Consider the following 17,709-nt stretch of genomic DNA (forward strand, 5'->3'; position numbering starts at 1 on the left):
ATGTTTGCTTGAATTTTGTAACATGTTTTTCTACGTCTCTATCAAAAGCATATGACAAAAGCCTTTGAAATTGATTATTATTTAAATATTTTGTATTTATTTTTGAAAAACTCTATTCCTTTTTTTAAGTGATTGACCCCATTTTGTACCATTCATTTGGTGTGAAGTTAGCATTGGACAACTGCCACTGCTGCTTGAAATCTCATCTGGCTCTCCTGTGATTACCAGCAGAGCCAGATGGATCAAGATGCAGGCTAGATCACAGGTGTAAGCACGGGAGTGGATTACCGGTCATGTGACTCAGGGATTCAAATGATAACACAAAACCGTGAGAGCAAAGCTCAAGCAATTTGAATCTGAGATTGAATTACTGCCTGCGATCCTCTGCTATCCATTCAGTAGTTTTTATGTTACGTAGATTTTATAAATTAAATCTCTGCGGGGTTGATGTTTGACTTGGGTGAGGACATAATGCAGAAGGGCACAGAACATCTGATTCTATCAGGTGTTTAATTACAATGAAATTCAGTACTCTACTGTATTCCAATATACAGTGGTCTTGAGGAAAGCAATGCATGCGGATTTTTTTTTAAATGATGTAATGCAGCATATCTCACTCGTTGCCCTTTTTAATACATTTTCATAACGACTCTACATACAAACAGACAAAAGTGACGGGCAGGAAAAGGCCTACTGGTCCATCCAACCAATCCCACGCAGTTGTAATACATTATGTATCACATTACATACACTACCCACTGTTGTGTCTCCTTGTCATAGAGTCATAGAGTCTTACAGCACAGAAAGAGGCCCTTCGGCCCATCGTGTCTGCGCCGCCCATCCATCCCTGTCCAGTCTAATCCCATTTTCCAGCATTTGGTCCATAGCCTTGTATGCAATGGCATTTCAAGTGCTCATCCAAATGCTTCTTGAATGTTGTGAGGGTTCCTGCCTCTACCACCCTTTCAGGCAGTGAGTTCCAGATTCCAACCACCCTCTGGGTGAAAAAGTTCCTCCTCAAATCCCCTCTAAATCTCCTGCCCCTTACCCTGAATCTATGCCCCCTTGTTATTGACCGCCCTACTAAGGGGAAAAGTTCCTCTTTATCTACCCTACCTATGCCCCTCATCATTTTGTGCACCTCAATCAGGTCCCCCCTCAGCCTTCTTTGCTCCAAGGAAAACAACCCCAGCCTGTTTAGTCTTTCTTCATAGCTGAGGCGCTCCATCCCAGGTAACATCCTGGTGAATCTTCTCTGCACCCTCTCCAAAGCAATCACATCCTTCCTATAGTGAGGCGACCAGAACTGCACACAGTACTCCAGCTGTGGCCTCACCAGCGTTTTGTACAGCTCCATCATAACCTCCCTGCTCTTATATTCTATGCCTCGGCTAATGAAGGCAAGTATCCCATATGCCTTTTTAACCACCTTATCTACCTGTTCCGCTGCCTTCAGAGATCTATGTACATGTACACCAAGGTCCCTCTGACCCTCTGTACTTCCTAGGGTCCTACCACTCATTGTGTATTCCCTTGCCTTATTTGTCCGTCCAAAATGCATCACCTCGCACTTTTCAGGGTTAAATTCCATTTGCCACTTTTCCGCCCATCTGACCAACCCGTTTATATCGTCCTGTAGCCTGAGGCTTTCCTCCTCGCAATTTACCACCCCACCAATTTTCATGTCATCTGCGAACTTACTGATCATACCTTTTACATTCTCATCCAAATCATTTATGTAGATCACAAACAACAAGGGACCCAGCACCGATCCCTGAGGTACCCCACTGGACACAGGCTTCCAGTCACAAAAGCATCCTTCGATCATCACCCTCTGCCTCCTGCCACTCAGCCAGTTTAGGATCCAACGCGCCAAGGCACCCTGGATCCCATGGGCTCTTACCTTCTTGACCAGTCTCCTATGCGGGATTTTGTCAAAAGCTTTACTGAAGTCCATGTAAACCACATCCACAGCATTTCCCTCATCCACCCCCCTAGTCACCCCCTCAAAAAATTCAATCAGATTTGTCAGACATGATTTACCCTTGACAAAGCCACGCTGACTATCCCTGATTAATCCTTGCCTCTCCAAGTGGAGACTAATTTTGTCCCTCAGAATTTTTTCCAATAATTTCCCTACCACAGATGTTAGGCTCACTGGCCTGTAATTCCCTGGTTTATCCCTGCTACCCTTCTTGTATAATGGTACTACATTAGCTGTTCTCCAGTCCTCTGGTACATCCCCTGTGGCCAGAGAGGTTCTGAAAATTTGTGTCAGAGCCCCTGCAATCTCCTCCTTTGCCTCCCACAGCAGCCTGGGATACATCTCGTCCGGGCCTGGGGATTTATCCACTTTTTGGCCTGCTAAAACCGCTAGCACCTCCTCCCTCTCGATGCTAATATGTTCAAGTATGTCACAGTCCCCTTGCCCGATTTCTATGTCTGCATCGTCTCTCTCCATAGTGAACACAGATGCAAAAAATTCATTTAAAACCCCGCCTACATCATCTGGCTCTACACACAGATTGCCACTTTGGTCCCTAATGGGCCCTACCCTTTCCCTGGTTATCCTCTTGCCCTTAATATACTTATAAAACATCTTAGGATTTTCCTTTATTTTGCTTGCCAGTGTTATTTCATGGCCCCTCCTCGCCCTCCTAATTTCTTTTTTAAGTATGCCCCTGCACTTTTTATACTCCTCTAGGGCTTCTTCCGTCTTTAGTCTTTTGTAACTGCCAAAAGCCCCCCTTTTATTTCTAATGCATTTTTGTATATCCCTTGTCATCCAAGGTTCCCTTTGCTTGTTGGTCCCACCCTTGACCTTTACAGGAACATGTTGGCGTTGTACTCTCTCTATTTCCCTTCTGAAAGTCTCCCACTGTCTTGATGTGGATTTTCCTATAAGTAGCTGCTCCCAGTCCACTTTGGCCAGATCCTGCCTTATCATATTAAAATCGGCCTTCCCCCAATTTAGAACCCTTATTTCCGGGCCGTCTTTGTCTTTTTCCATGACTACCTTAAATCTCACCGAATTATGGTCACTGTCGCCAAAATGCTCTCCTACTGACACTTCCACCACTTGCCCGGCTACATTCCCCAGAATTAGGTCCAGTATCGCCCCCTCTCTTGTAGGACTTTCTACATGTTGGCTCAAAAAGCTCTCCTGGATGCACTTTAAGAATTCTGCACCCTCTATACCTTTCACACTCTGACTATCCCAATTAATATTGGGGAAGTTGAAATCCCCCACTATTATTACCCTATTATTTTCGCACTTTTCTGAGATTTGCCTACATATCTGTTCCTCTATCTCCCCCTGACTGTTTGGGGGCCTATAGTACACTCCCAACAAAGTGCTTACCCCCTTTTTGTTTTTAAGTTCTACCCATATGGCCTCATTAGAGGAACCCGCTAATATATCATCCCTCCTTACAGCAGTAATTGACTCCTTAATTAATATTGCAACACCCCCTCCCCTTTTACACCCCCCTCTGTCTCGCCTGAAGATTCTATACCCCGGAATATTGAGCTGCCAGTCCTGACCCTCCCTCAACCATGTCTCCGTGATAGCAACAATATCGTACTCCCATGTGTTCAACAACAACTTCAGTTCATCCACCTTATTTGCAAGACTCCTTGCATTAAAATAAATGCCTTCCAGCCCTGCCATATTCCCTTTTGCCTTCGCATATTTGCTCTGCCTTGTTTTTTTCTCTGTATTTGGCTGTAAATCACCCCCTGCTATCGCTCCACTCTGTACCCCATCCCCCTGCCAAGTTAGTTTAAACCCCCCCCAGCAGTGCTAGCAAACCTCCCCGCAAGGATATTGGTTCCCCTCTGGTTCAGGTGTAAACCGTCCGACTTGTACAAGTCCCACCTTTCCCAGAAGCAGACCCAGTGATCCAGGAAACTAAAGCCCTCCCCCCTGCACCATCCCTTTAGCCACGCATTCATCTGTTCTATCTTCCCATTCCTATACTCACTAGCACGTGGCACCGGGAGTAATCCAGAGATTACAACCTTTGAGGTCCTGCTCTTTAATCCTTCACCTAGCTCCCTAAATTCTTGCTGCAGGACCTCATCCCTCTTTTTACCTATGTCGTTGGTACCAATGTGGACCACGACCTCTGGCTGTTCACCCTCCCCCTCCAGAATGCCCTGCAGCCGCTCAGTGATATCCTTGGCCCTGGCACCAGGGAGGCAACAAACCATCCTGGATTCACGTCTACGGCCACAGAAACGCCTATCTGTTCCCCTTACTATAGAATCCCCTACCACTATTGCTCTCCCACTCTTTTTCCCCCCTTCCTGGGCAGCAGGGGCACCCCCAGTGCCAGGAAGTTGGCTGCTGCTGCCTTCCCCTGGTGAGTCATCCCCCTCAACAGTATCCAAAGCGGCATATCTGTTTGAGAGGGGAATGGTCACAGGGGTCTCCTGCACTACCTGCCTGCTTCTATTGCTCCTCCTGGTGGTCACCCATTTCCTATCTTCCTGTGCAGCCCTTCCCTGCGGTGTGACCAACTCACTAAACGTGTTATCCACGAACCTCTCAGCATCGTGAATGCTCAACAACCCATCCACCCGCAGCTCCAGCGCCTCAATGCGGTTTGCTAGTAGCTGCAGATGTGTTCTTATACTATATATATTACAGACACTTTTAGTTCATTTTAGTTAGTGCTTTTACTAATCTGTATTCTTGCTTTTGTTACAGTGCTGCCGCATGGTACGGAGTGATACAAGATGTCCGACGCTGCACTGTGCACTGCCTGTGCACAGTGTGCCACATAGCAATATAACTACACCATACCAGAGTAGTTCCATACCAAAGTATTTCCATTTAACGATGTGATACTATAACAATGTAACATCCCTCTTTCGCAAAAAAACTAAAACATGAAATTTAACAATTTAAATTAACAAATATTATATCTAAACTATTATCATCAACTACAAAGTATCGTGAGTTTTTTTTTATTCGCGATATCGCTCAGGTGGTTGGATGTTGTCCCTCCATCTTGTGGATTTGGTGGTGACCATTCCTCTCTGCGGTGTTTTGGTGTGTTCCGCTCTCGTTGTTGTTGTTGCTGTCGCCTTTGGAGTTGGAGTGTGCATGCTCGTGGTTGTTTGATTTGTAGCGCTTGTTTCTGGTGTTGTACTGCTTGTGGTAGCTGGTGTTGTCAATGTTGCTGATGTTGTCTGCTGCTTATCCAGTTCAGGTGAAGGTCTGATGTGGAGTCTGTTCCGTCTGTATTGGTTGCCAGGTTCAGTCTCTACGAAGTAGAATCTTGGAGTATCAGCTTTTCCAATGACCTTGGCTGGATTCCAGGTTTTCAACACTGGGTCTTGCACATGCACTGATTGTCCATTCAGCAATTCTGGTAGCGTCTTTGCATGTTTATCGTAATGTTTGCTTCCTACGATTTGTGCTTCTGCCAGCTTTTGTCTGAAATCCTCCTGGTCCTGGGGAGGATGTATTTTTGCTGGTAGGGTAGTCTTAAACTTCCTCCCACTCAGCAATTCCGCAGGCAATTTCATGTCTGCTTTCAGTGGTGTTGATCTGAGTGATAGGAGGGCAAGGTCTTAGTCTTCCCCTATCTCACTACTTTTGATGAGAGTTCTCTTGACAGTCTGGACCTGTCTTTCGATGAACCCGTGTCCCCTTGGGAAATGTGGGGATGAGGTTACTATTTTGAACCCATACTTTTCTGCCAGAGCTCTGAATTCACTCGATGTGAACTGGGTTCCATTGTCACAGATTACCTTTTCCGGGATTCCTTGTTCAGCAAACAAGCTCTTTGCAACTCTGGTGGTAGTTGTGGCTCTCAGATCTTTCATCCTTCTCACAAAAGGAAACTTGGAATAGTAATCTGCCACTATGAGATACCATTCTTGATTGCACATGAAGAGATCTGCCCCAACAGTGTGCCATGGTCTTGACGGTATTTCACTAGGTATCATCTCCTCTTTCTGTTGTGCATTTCTGTATTTCTGGCAGATACCACATGCAGAAACCATCTGTTCGATATTTTTGTATATGCCTATCCAGTATACAGCTGATCTGGCTCTCAGCTTGCATTTCTCCATTCCCATGTGGCCTTCATGTATTAGATGGAGAAGTTCTGTCTGCATCATCTTTGGCACGATGATCCTCAATCCAGCAAGGAGAATACCGTCTTCTACTGCAATATCGTCTCTAATCGTCCAGTATTGACGAATTGTCGCCTGTACCTGCTGGATTCTCTCCGGCCACTCCTGTATCACTTGTTGTGTGAGTAGTTGCAATTCCTCACCTTTGCTAGTCTCATCTCTGATTTGACTGAGCTTTGTAGGGGTAACACTCACTAGGTGGTGGATTTTTACTGTTAGACCCTCCACCTCCTGTTTCTCATATGGTGACAATCGAGACAACGCATCTGCTAGCACCATTTCCTTTCCTGGCTTATATTTGAGCATGAAGTCATAGCTTTGGGTCCTTAGAAGTAGTCTTTGCAGTCTTGCAGGCGCTTTGCACAGATTCTTCTTATAGATCTGTTCTAGTGGACGATGGTCACTCTCTATTGTAAATCGCCTGCCATATAGGTATGTATGGAATTTCTTGCATCCATACACTACTGCTAATAGTTCTCTTTCTATGTTGGCGTATCTCGTCTCGGCTGACATCAAGGCCTTTGATGCGAAAGCTATCGGCTTTCCTTCCTGCACCAGAGCTGCCCCTAGTCCTCTGGTAGAAGCGTCTACTTGCAGAGTGACTGGTTTTCTTCTGTCATAATATGACAGACTTGTTTCCTTGCACAACAGTTCTTGAAGTTGTTTGAAATTCCTTTCATGTGATTCAGACCATTGGTATTCGGCGTCTTCTTTCAATAGCTCTCTGAGATTTGTTGTATGTTCCAACATGTGTGGGATGAAAGAACTCATGTATTGGACCAAGCCGAGGTAACTCCTCAGCTCTTTCTTATCTTTGGGTGGTTTCATTTGAGCAATTGCCGCAATCTTCTCAAGATTTGGCTTGACTCCCTCTGGTGTGTAAATCATACCGAAGAATTGGCATTCCTTGACTTTAACTATGCACTTATTGGCATTTAACTTGATGCCAGCCTTCCTGGTACACTCCATGGCCTCATGTAGGTGCATATCATGGTCTCGTTCATCTGCTCCATAGATCTGAATATCATCAGCTATTCCTATAGCTCCTTCACAGCCTCTGTATGTCTCGTCTACTTCCTGTTGAAAGACATCTTGACTGACCTTTAACCCGAATGGTAGCCTCAGGAATTTGTAACGCCCAAATGGTGTGTTGAATGTTGTCAGTGTTGATTCCTCATCCAACTTCACGTTCCAATATCCATTTCTGGCATCTAGTTTTGAGAAAACCTTGGCTCCTGCCAGTGATGGCGTAATCTCCTCTAGCGTTGGGGTGGGATAGTGGTCCCTCTTTATCGCCTGGTTTAGATCTTTGGGGTCCAAACATATTCTGAGATGCCCGTTTGGCTTTTCTCGTACCACAATTGAGTTTACCCAGTCTGTGGGTTCAGTGACCTTTACAATCACTCCCTTTTCTTCCATCTCCTTTAGCTCTCTTTCAAGCTTTGTCTTCAGCTCAATGGGTACTTTTCGTGGAGCATGGATAATGGGCTTTACCTCTGGGTCGATGGTGATGTGGTATTGGAAATCTCCGAAACATCCCACTGTATCATCGAAACATTCCAGATACATGTCTATCAAATCTTTTTTACTCTTGATTTGTGGGCGGTTCTCCAGTGGGGTGTTGCTGTCTATCTTCAGTGACGTTTCCGTCAGCTCGTGATGCACTGAGATCAATCTCAACTTCTCACAGCTGTTTAATCCCAGGATCGCTGGCCCCTCAGTGTCGGTGACATAGAACATGCAGTTGATGTTCTTTCTTTTATGTGTCCCTTTGATAAAGGTTATTCTGAGTTGTTTAATCTCACTCCCCCCGTATGCTGTCAGCGTGACATTACTTGCCTTTAAACAACCGCTTTTCGGGTAGCCATCTTCTCTCAGGTTTTCGGGAAAGGTCTGCTGGTACAGTCTCAATGGGAGAATGTTGCTCTGAGCCCCTGTGTCCAGCTTCAACTTTAAGTTGATGGTTGTGGGCCAACCTTTGACCTTTTTTTTGATTTGGATGATGGTGTGCAATTCTCTCCTCGGAGTATTTTCCGCTCTGGACATCTCGTGAAGCTGTATCTTTATGGTTTTGATGTTTAGTGCATTGTCGTGATCATCATCATCATCCTGCTCATCCATGGCATGGATATTCTGTTTCTTTCTCTGGTTCTGCTGTCTGCCTTTGTTTTTGATGTATGTTCCTCCTTTCTTCATTCTACACCTCTTTCCCCAGTGGTTTAGTTTGCCACATGCATTGCAGCTTGTTCCATATGCTGGACATTTCCTCTTGTCTGTGTAATCATGCGGACTTCCACAATTTCTGCACATGTTTCCCCCGTTGTCATGTGCATGTCTTTGTGTGTTGTACTTTTCTCTCACTGCATCCACTCTGTTGTCCGTCTCAGAAGCCGTCCGCATGTCAGCCGTTTGAGAAATCAGCGTTTTCATTTGCTGCTTCATAGCTTCATGAGCTCTCACAGTATCTATAGTCTCTGTTATTCCGAACTTTTCTTTTCCTATCAGGGCTTTTTGTATCTCTACATGCGCTGACCCCCATATTAGCTGGTCCACAAGCCTTTCCTCCATTTCCTTAAATTTATACTTGCTGGCTTCATTTCTCAGCCTTGTCAGAAAATTGTTAACTGTTTCACTGGGTTCCTGTCTTAGACTCTGGAATTTGTATCTGTGTATACGACGATTGGATTTAGGCTCTAGATGGTTGCTGAATTTATCAAAAATTGTCACTGGGTTTTCCTTTTCCTCTTCAGTCAAACTCCAGCTCCCACGGGTGTCAGTGGGAGGCACGAGCGGGAAGCTTGAAAAAGCTTCAGAGACCCAGGTAAGGCCTCAGACCGCGGGTGTCAGCGGGAGGCGCGAGCGGGAAGCTTAAAAAGGCTTCAGAGACCCAGGTAAGGCCTCAGACCGCGGGTGTCGGCGGGAGGCGCGAGCGGGAACCTTAAAAAGGCTTCAGAGACCCAGGTAAGGCGTACCAGTCTCCAGTCTCCGAAGTCAGAGGGAAGGAGAGAGGTAAAAAGTAATCCAAGTGTGACATCACCAGAAAGCGGGTAAGTGATTGGTTGGTGAGTATTTCTCTCTTTTGAAGCTTAAACTCTGTGGTTTCTAGAATCGGGGCAGAGGGTATTTAAGAATAATATTAATAAATTTAATTAATTACACAGAATGGGAGAACAGGTGATGTGTTGCTGCTGCAATATGTGGGAGCTGGTGGACACCATTGATGCTCACGGTGATCACATTTGCAGTAAGTGTTGGCTGCTCGAGGAATTCCGGCTCCGTGTTGAAGAGCTGGAGCCCGAGCTTCAAACACTGAGACACATCAGGGAGGGGGAGAGTTACCTGGACTCTGTGTATCAGGAGGTAGTCACACCAATTAGATTAATTAATTCAGATATAGTCCGTGGCCAGGGTCAGGATGGTGTGACTAGAAGTGAGGCAGGTACGGGGATCCAGGAGGTAGTGTTGGAGGAGACACAGCCCTTGCTCTTGTCCAACAGGTTTGAGGCTCTTACTCCCTGTGAGGATGGGAACGGGGACTGCGGGGAGGATGAGCAACCCGGCCACAGCACCGTGGAGCGGGGGGCCATTCAAGTGGGGGGAGATAAAAGAAATGTTGTAGTGGTAGGGGATAGTATCGTTAGGGGGATAGATAGAGTTCTTTGCAGCTGAGAGCGAGAGTCCCGAAGGCTGTGTTGCCTGCCCGGTGCCAGGGTTAAGGACATCTCCTCTGGGCTGGAGAGAAACTTGGAGTGGGAGGGGGAGGATCCAGTTGTCATGGTCCATGTTGGTACCAATGACATAGATAGGACAAGGAAGGAGGTTCTGCTGAGGGAGTTTGAGCAGCTAGGGGTCAAATTAAAAAGCAGAACTGTTGTGTATGTACCTTTAAGAGAATAACTGGTCTCAGACTGCAGTACCGGCAGTGACCACCCCTGTATAAAAGGCGCTAGTAAGCCTCTGTAGTTTCAGTTTCCCAATTGACTTCATTCAGTAAAGACTTGTTTTGTTCAACTCCTGCTGTCCGTGTCTCAATCATTCACAGACATAATACTGGCGACGAGCAGATACGAACTTACCTACAGTCTGCACCACCTCCTGGGATCCATTCCTGAAGCGAAGTGAGCAGAGGTCGAGGCCAGAAGGAAGAAAGAAGCAGTAGAAACGGGCGTCGACCGTGGGCATCCACCCCTGAGTCAGCAGAGTTGAAGATTGCTGGAGAAGCTGTCGAAAGCGGGGCCTGGTTCCTGTCGACGGTGCTTCAGCTAATCAGGCTGGTGGCAGGTAGTACACTGATCCTTCCTGGGCTGCGGCGGCCGCGAACTCGAGCGGGTGACTTGCAACGGGGCCGAGCAGCGTTGTCGGGAAGAGGAGAGAGAGAGGGTGGAGCACACAGGGCGCGGCCGGTGCTACGAAGCCGGGCTGCGTACAGACCCGAGAAGAGGGAGGCAAGAGTCCCAGAGGGTTGCTCCACGACGGGAAAATAATTAAAAAAAGAAATATTAAACGCGCAGGAAACCGCGAGGAGCTGCAGGTTACAACGGAAGCCGCGGAAAGCAGCGCTAGCAACAGCGGGGAAGAAGGCAAAGCGCGGGAGGTGCCATTTTGTTAAATCGGGGAAGAAGGCAAAGCGCGGGAGGCGCCATTTTAGATTTTCAAGATGCCGAAGACTGGCTGTATAACTGCCTTTGATAATACAATAGAGGGCTGGACCACGTATGTGGAAAGAGTCGAGGTATATTGCGAGGCAAACGAAATAGCCGATGAGAAAAAGGCATAGGTATTGTTAAACTTAATGGGCGCTAGAACGTACGGCCTATTGCGGGACCTGATTACTCCAGCCAAACCGAAGGCGAAGAGTTTTAACGAAATTGTTGCTGTCCTACAGGAACACCTAAACCCTGCACCGCTGCTGATAGCAGAAAGATTTAAATTCCACAGGAGAACTCAGCATAAAGATGAGAGCAATGCTGAGTACCTTACGGAACTACGCAAGCTATCAAAGCACTGCCAGTTTGGAGCAGGACTGGCAGATACCCTACGGGACAGATTTGTCTGTGGACTCCTGAGTGAAGGAACACAGAAGAAGTTACTCTCAGAGAAAGAGCTGACGCTAGATAAGGCTTTCAGCATGGCAGTAGCGTACGAAGCAGCAGCCAGGGGAGCTGCGGAAATACAACAAAAGCCACAGGAATACGGCACCCACGCAATGACACGGGGATTTGCAAAATGTTATCGCTGCGGCAGAAATAACCATGACCAGAAGGACTGCTGGTCCAAGGACAAAATATGCAGGCAATGCGGAAAGATGGGACACATTGCACGAGTTTGCAGGTCTGGGAAGAAGACCAGCGACAACAAAAAGGCTACTAAGGAACCATACAAGAAAGTACAAAAGATGATGGACAGTAGTTCCGAACACCAGATGAGCGATAGTGAATCCGGGAACAAGAGACTAAGCTGTCTCAAACTTCACAATGTAATCGCAAAAGAGGATCACCGAACCATTTGGGTCACCCTCACGATAGCAGGGTCCCAAGTTAAAATGGAATTGGATACAGGATCAGCGCTAACCGTCATGAATCAACGAGACTACGAGCGGCTATTCTCACACATACCCTTGAGAGAGACATCCATCGTCTTGACGACGTATACAGGGCAAAAAGTATACCCCAGAGGAAAAATAAGGGTGCCTGTCGAATACAATGGCAAGAAAATACGGAAATTGTATCTCTACATACTGCCAAATGGTGGACCACCGTTATTGGGACGTGAATGGATCAGGAAGATAAACTTAGAGTGGCACTCCATTCATGCAATGACGATGGATGGTAAAAAAGATGAAGACGTCACTCCTGGACGATTGTCAACAATCTTAGCTAACGCCAAAGAGGTATTTCAACAAGAACTGGGCACTCTTAAAGGCGTAACCGCCTCAATAAAAATAGAGGAGAATGCAATTCCCAAGTTTTTCAAAGCAAGACCGGTACCATATGCAATTCGCCCAGCCGTCGAGGCAGAGCTGGAGAATCTGGAGAAGGCAGGCATGTTGTCTAAGGTCGACTGGAGCGAGTGGGCGACACCCATCGTTTATGTCATGAAGAAAACGTTAAGCAATAAGTCTGAGGAGCCAAGGAAGGTTCGCATCTGTGGGGACTTCAAGGTGACGGTGAACCCAGTCCTTCACACAGTACAATATCCTCTTCCAAGGATAGAAGACATCTTCGCCTCACTATCTGGAGGGAAGCGTTTTATGAAAATTGACCTAGCACAAGCATATTTGCAGATGGAGGTTGAAGAATCCTGTAGGAAGTATCTCACGATAAACACTCACAAAAGGTCTTTACCAGTATCATCGATTGGTATTCGGAGTAGCATCGGCTCCGGCGATATGGCAAAGAGCGATGGAACAGGCCCTGCAAGGGAATCCGGGGACTCAGTGTTACTTGGACGACATCCTTGTGACAGGTGAAGATGACAGTGAACACCTTAACAACCTAGAACAGGTGCTCACTAGACTACGGGAACATGGGCTAAGAGCCAACCGCCCCAAGTGCGAGTTTTTTAAGAAACAGATATCGTATTGTGGCCAAGTGATTGATGAAGAGGGATTACATAAGTCCCCTGACAAAATTGAAGCGGTTGTTAAGGCCCCAGCGCCTGAAAATGTGTCGCAACTGAGGTCATTCCTCGGATTGGTGAATTACTACCATAAGTTTTTACCGAATTTGTCCACAATTCTGCACCCACTGAACGCCCTACTACGAACGGGAGTAGCATGGAAGTGGAGCAATGACTGTAAGCGGGCCTTTCAGAAGAGTAAGGACTTAATCACTTCAAGAGAAGTATTGGCTCACTACAACCCAGCACTGCCGATCAGACTGGCGTGTGATGCATCTCCCTACGGCATTGGGGCGGTACTGTCGCATAAATTCCTTGATGGTTTAGAGAGGCCGATAGCTTTTGCGTCATGCTCGTTAACTTCTGCCGAGCGTAACTAAGCCCAGATTGATAGAGAGGCCCTCAGCCTAGTGTGGGGGGTGAAGAAGTTCAATCACTACCTGCACAGTCAAAAATTTACTCTGCTAACTGATCATCAACCTCTTGTCTCCATTTTCAACCCTCAGAAGGGCGTACCGATAATGACAGCGCAACGGCTGCAGAGGTGGTCCCTTTTCCTAGGAGCGCACCAATATGACATCGAGTACAAAGGAACTAAACAGCATGGGAATGCTGATGGATTGTCGCGCCTACCGTTGCCGACGGTGGAAGAAGACCTTGCAGTGGATCCAATGGAGATATTCCACTCGACCATAGTCGAATGTCTCCCTGTGACGAATGCAAACATAGAAAAGGAAACACGAAATGACCCAACACTATCCTGGGTCTATGATTTAACGGTGAAGGGATGGCCAGCACATGGCGAACCATTGCTGCCAGCATTCTCACCGAGAAGAGAACAGCTGTCAGTGTGCAGAGGAACCTTGATGTGTGGATCCAGAGTAGTAATTCCACCTAAGTTGACGGATAGAGTGCTCAATAAGCTTCATCAGGGTCATCTGGGTGGGGTAAAAATGAAGAACTTAGCCAGAGCGTTTGTGTGGTGGCCGGGAATCGATAGAGAAATCGAAGAGATGACCAAGAGCTGTGCAGGATGCCAGAAGGTCCAAAACGCCCCACCACAAGCTCCTCTACATCCATGGGAGTGGCCCTCATCTCCATGGCAAAGGGTGCACATTGATTTTGCTAGTCCCTTCATGGACTTGATGTTTTTAATTGCGGTGGATGCACATTCAATGTGGCCAGAAGTAATAAAAATGTCCTCAACCACCACAGAAAAAACTATCACAGTTTTACGAACCATATTCGCCAGGAATGGGCTGCCTGAACAGATTTGCTCTGACAATGGACCACAGTTTGTGTCTGAAGAGTTCTGGAGGTTCTTAAAGAACAATGGTGTTAAGCATTACACATCTGCCCCATATCATCCAGCCACTAATGGATTGGCCGAGAGGTTTGTTCAAACATTCAAGAAGGCTATCAAGGCAATGTGTAATGAAGATATACCCCTACAACACAAGGTGGACAACTTCTTGTTTGCCTACCGGAATGCGACACATGCGGTTACCAACCAAACTCCAGCCATGATGTTCTTCAATCGAAGACTACGATGCCACTTGGATTTGGTTAAGCCAAACGTCCGAAGAGATGTGGAGAACAGGCAGTTTCAGAATATGAATGAAAGGCCGACCAGGAGTTTTAAGATCGGTCAACCAGTTTTGGCCCTGGACTACCGCACTGAGAAATGGCAGCCAGGAACGATTTGTACACGACAAGGACCTCTCATGTATACCGTGGACGTTGGAGAGAGCATTGTAAGATGCCATGCTGACCAGATTCTAGAGTCACTGGAAAACGTCAACTCCACACCACGATCTGATACACCTGACAATGAAATCGATGTACCAATTGCAGCTACCGCAGAATCGGTGATATTGGAAGCAGATGAACCAAACAACGACATTGATCCCGACTCAACATTGCCAGAAGAACCTGATACCCCAAAGAGGCGTTATCCAGACAGAATCAGGAAGCCTCCTCAAAGACTGAACTTATAATTGCTTAAATTCAACCAATGTATCTAGCAACCGTAATTGTGATTGTAATTAGTTATCATTTAGTTGTTACATGAATGTTATGTACTGTTTATCTAAAAGGGGAGGAATTGTTGTGTATGTACCTTTAAGAGAATAACTGGTCTCAGACTGCAGTACCGGCAGTGACCACCCCTGTATAAAAGGCTCTAGTGAGCCTCTGTAGTTTCAGTTTCCCAATTGACTTCATTCAGTAAAGACTTGTTTTGTTCAACTCCTGCTGCCCGTGTCTCAATCATACACGGACATAATAAGAACCACAAGGGTAATAATCTCTGGATTACTACCTGAGCCACGTGCAAATTTGGCTAGGGTAAATAAAATTAAAGAGTTAAATACGTGGCTCAAAGCCTGGTGTGGGAGAAATGGGTTTTGCTTCCTGGGACACTGGCATCAGTACTGGGACAGGACTTCACTTGGCCAGTGCTGGGATTAGAGTCCTGGCGAATCGAATAACTAGGGCTGTAGAGAGGGCTTTAAACTAATTAATGGGGGGGAGGTTTTAAGAGAGCGAAAAATAAAAATGACAGCGGAGAAGGCAATAGAGCAAGGTAGCAGTGGGGGAATTAAAAACCAGAGCATGTCAGGAAGGGACAGAATGTAAAATGATAAAGGTAAAGTAGTAAAAGGGGTAAAAGCAGGAATAAATTGTCAGAAAACATATTTGAAAGTTCTTTATCTGAATGCACGCAGCATTCGTAACAAAATTGACGAGTTGACGGTACAAATAACTACACATGGGTATGATCTGGTGGCCATTACGGAAACATGGCTGCAAGATAATCATGACTGGGAACTAAACATACAAGGGTATTTGACAATTAGGAAGGACAGACAGGAAGGAAAGGGAGGTGGGGTTGCTATGTTAATCAAGGATGGAATCATTGCAATAGTCAGAAATTATATTGGGTCAAAGGATCAGGATAATGAAACAGTTTGGGTGGAGATAAGGAATAAGAAGGGGAAAAAGTCACTAGTGGGCATAGTCTATAGGCCTCCTAACAGTTGCAACTCTGTTGGTTGGAGTATAAATCAGGAAATAGTTGGGGCTTGTAATAAGGGAACAGCTATAATCATGGGGGATTTTAACTTTCATATTGACTGGACTAATCAAATTGGGCATGGCAGCCTTGAGGAAGAGTTCATAGAATGTATTAGGGATGGGTTCCTTGAGCAGTATGTAACTGAACCAACCAGGGGGCAGGCAATCTTAGATCTGGTCCTGTGTAATGAAACAGGATTAATAGAAAATGTCCTAGTAAAGGATCTCCTTGGAATGAGTGACCATAATATGGTTGAATTCCAAATTCAGTTTGAGGGTGAGAGAGTTGGATCTCAAACCAGCATACTGAGCTTAAATAAAGGATACTATGAAGGTATGAGAGTAGAATTGACTGAAGTGGACTGGGAATACAGATTAAAGTGTAAGACGGTACAAGAGCAGTGGTCTACATTCAAGGAGATATTTCACATCTTTCGAGATAAATATATTCCACTGAGGAAAAAGGGGAGTAAAAGAAAAGACAGCCATCCGTGGCTTAGTAAAGTAATAAAGGATAGTATCCGACTGAAAACAAGGGCATATAAAGTAGCCAAATCTAGTGGGAGGATAGAAGATTGGGAAGCATTTAAAAGCCAGCAAACAATGGGGCAGTAATTCCTCCCCAAACGCGTGAGTACGGAAGGGGTACTCACGCGTCTGGCCGGAGGAAATGCCGGTTTTCAGCATGTACAGCGCATGCACTGAAAACCAGCATTTCCTCTCCTCTAACCCAAGAGTTGAAGAGGCTAGCGCGTGCGCTGTAGGGGGCAGCGCGTGCGTCTTGGATTTCCTCTGTTTTGGGGGATTTGCGCATGTGTAAAGGCCTCCGGTCTTTACGCTTGTAAAAAGCACACGTAAGTATTTATTTTTACAGGTAAGTGGTGTTTTAGTGCAATTTAGAAAAAAAATTTCCACAGGTTTATTATTTTAAAGAATCTACAATAAGGTAAGTTTAGTTTTAGACCCTTTTTATTAAAAATTTATTTTTTTCAAAAAAAAAAATTATTGTTTAAAATATTTTTTTTAACTTATTTATACTTAATATAATGATTGGGATGTTTTTTAAATTTTTATTTAAAGTTTAAATAGCGTTTTGGGCCCCCGTAGTTTTCATGAGTTTGACAGTTCTTACTCTCAAACTCATGAATGAACCTTCCCCTCCCCTGATTGGTTGCACAGTGCTCACCTGATCCCAGCCGGCACATCGCACTAACTACGCCGCTGGATCAGGTAAGCACTGCGCGCTGACATCTGAACCGGGCCTGTGACAGGAAATGCAAGCAGGCCCGGGCTTCAGATGTCAGCGCGCAGGGTGAGTGCAGATCGGGGGCTTGCACGCGCGGCAAGCCCCCGACACCAAGTTCTGGGCCAATAACTAAAAGATTAATTAAGAAAGGGAAGATAGATTATGAAAGTAAACTAGCAAAAAGTATAAAATCAGATAGCAAGAATTTCTACAGCTATATAAAAAGAAAAAGGGTGGCTAAAGTGAACGTTGGTCCCCTAGAGGATGGGACCGGGAAACTAGTGGTGGGGAACATGGAGATGGCAAAGACGCTGAACAAATATTTTGTATCAGTCTTTACAGTAGAGGACACTAAAAATATCCCAACACTGGACAAACAGGGGGCAATGGGGGGGGGAGGAGCTAAAGACGATTAAAATCACTAAGGAGATGGTACTCAGTAAAATAATGGGATTTAAGGTGGATAAATCCCCCGGACCTGATGGCCTACATCCTAGGGTCTTGAGAGAAGTGGCGGTAGGGATTGTGGATGCATTGGTGATTATTTTCCAGAACTCCCTGGACTCAGGAAAGGTCCCGGCAGATTGGAAAACTGCTAATGTAACACCCTTATTTAAGAAGGG

Source organism: Somniosus microcephalus, chromosome 2 (genome assembly GCF_052327205.1).
Source record: "Somniosus microcephalus isolate GS21.2 chromosome 2, FLI_Smic_1.0, whole genome shotgun sequence".
Classification (NCBI taxonomy): Eukaryota; Metazoa; Chordata; class Chondrichthyes; order Squaliformes; family Somniosidae; genus Somniosus; species Somniosus microcephalus.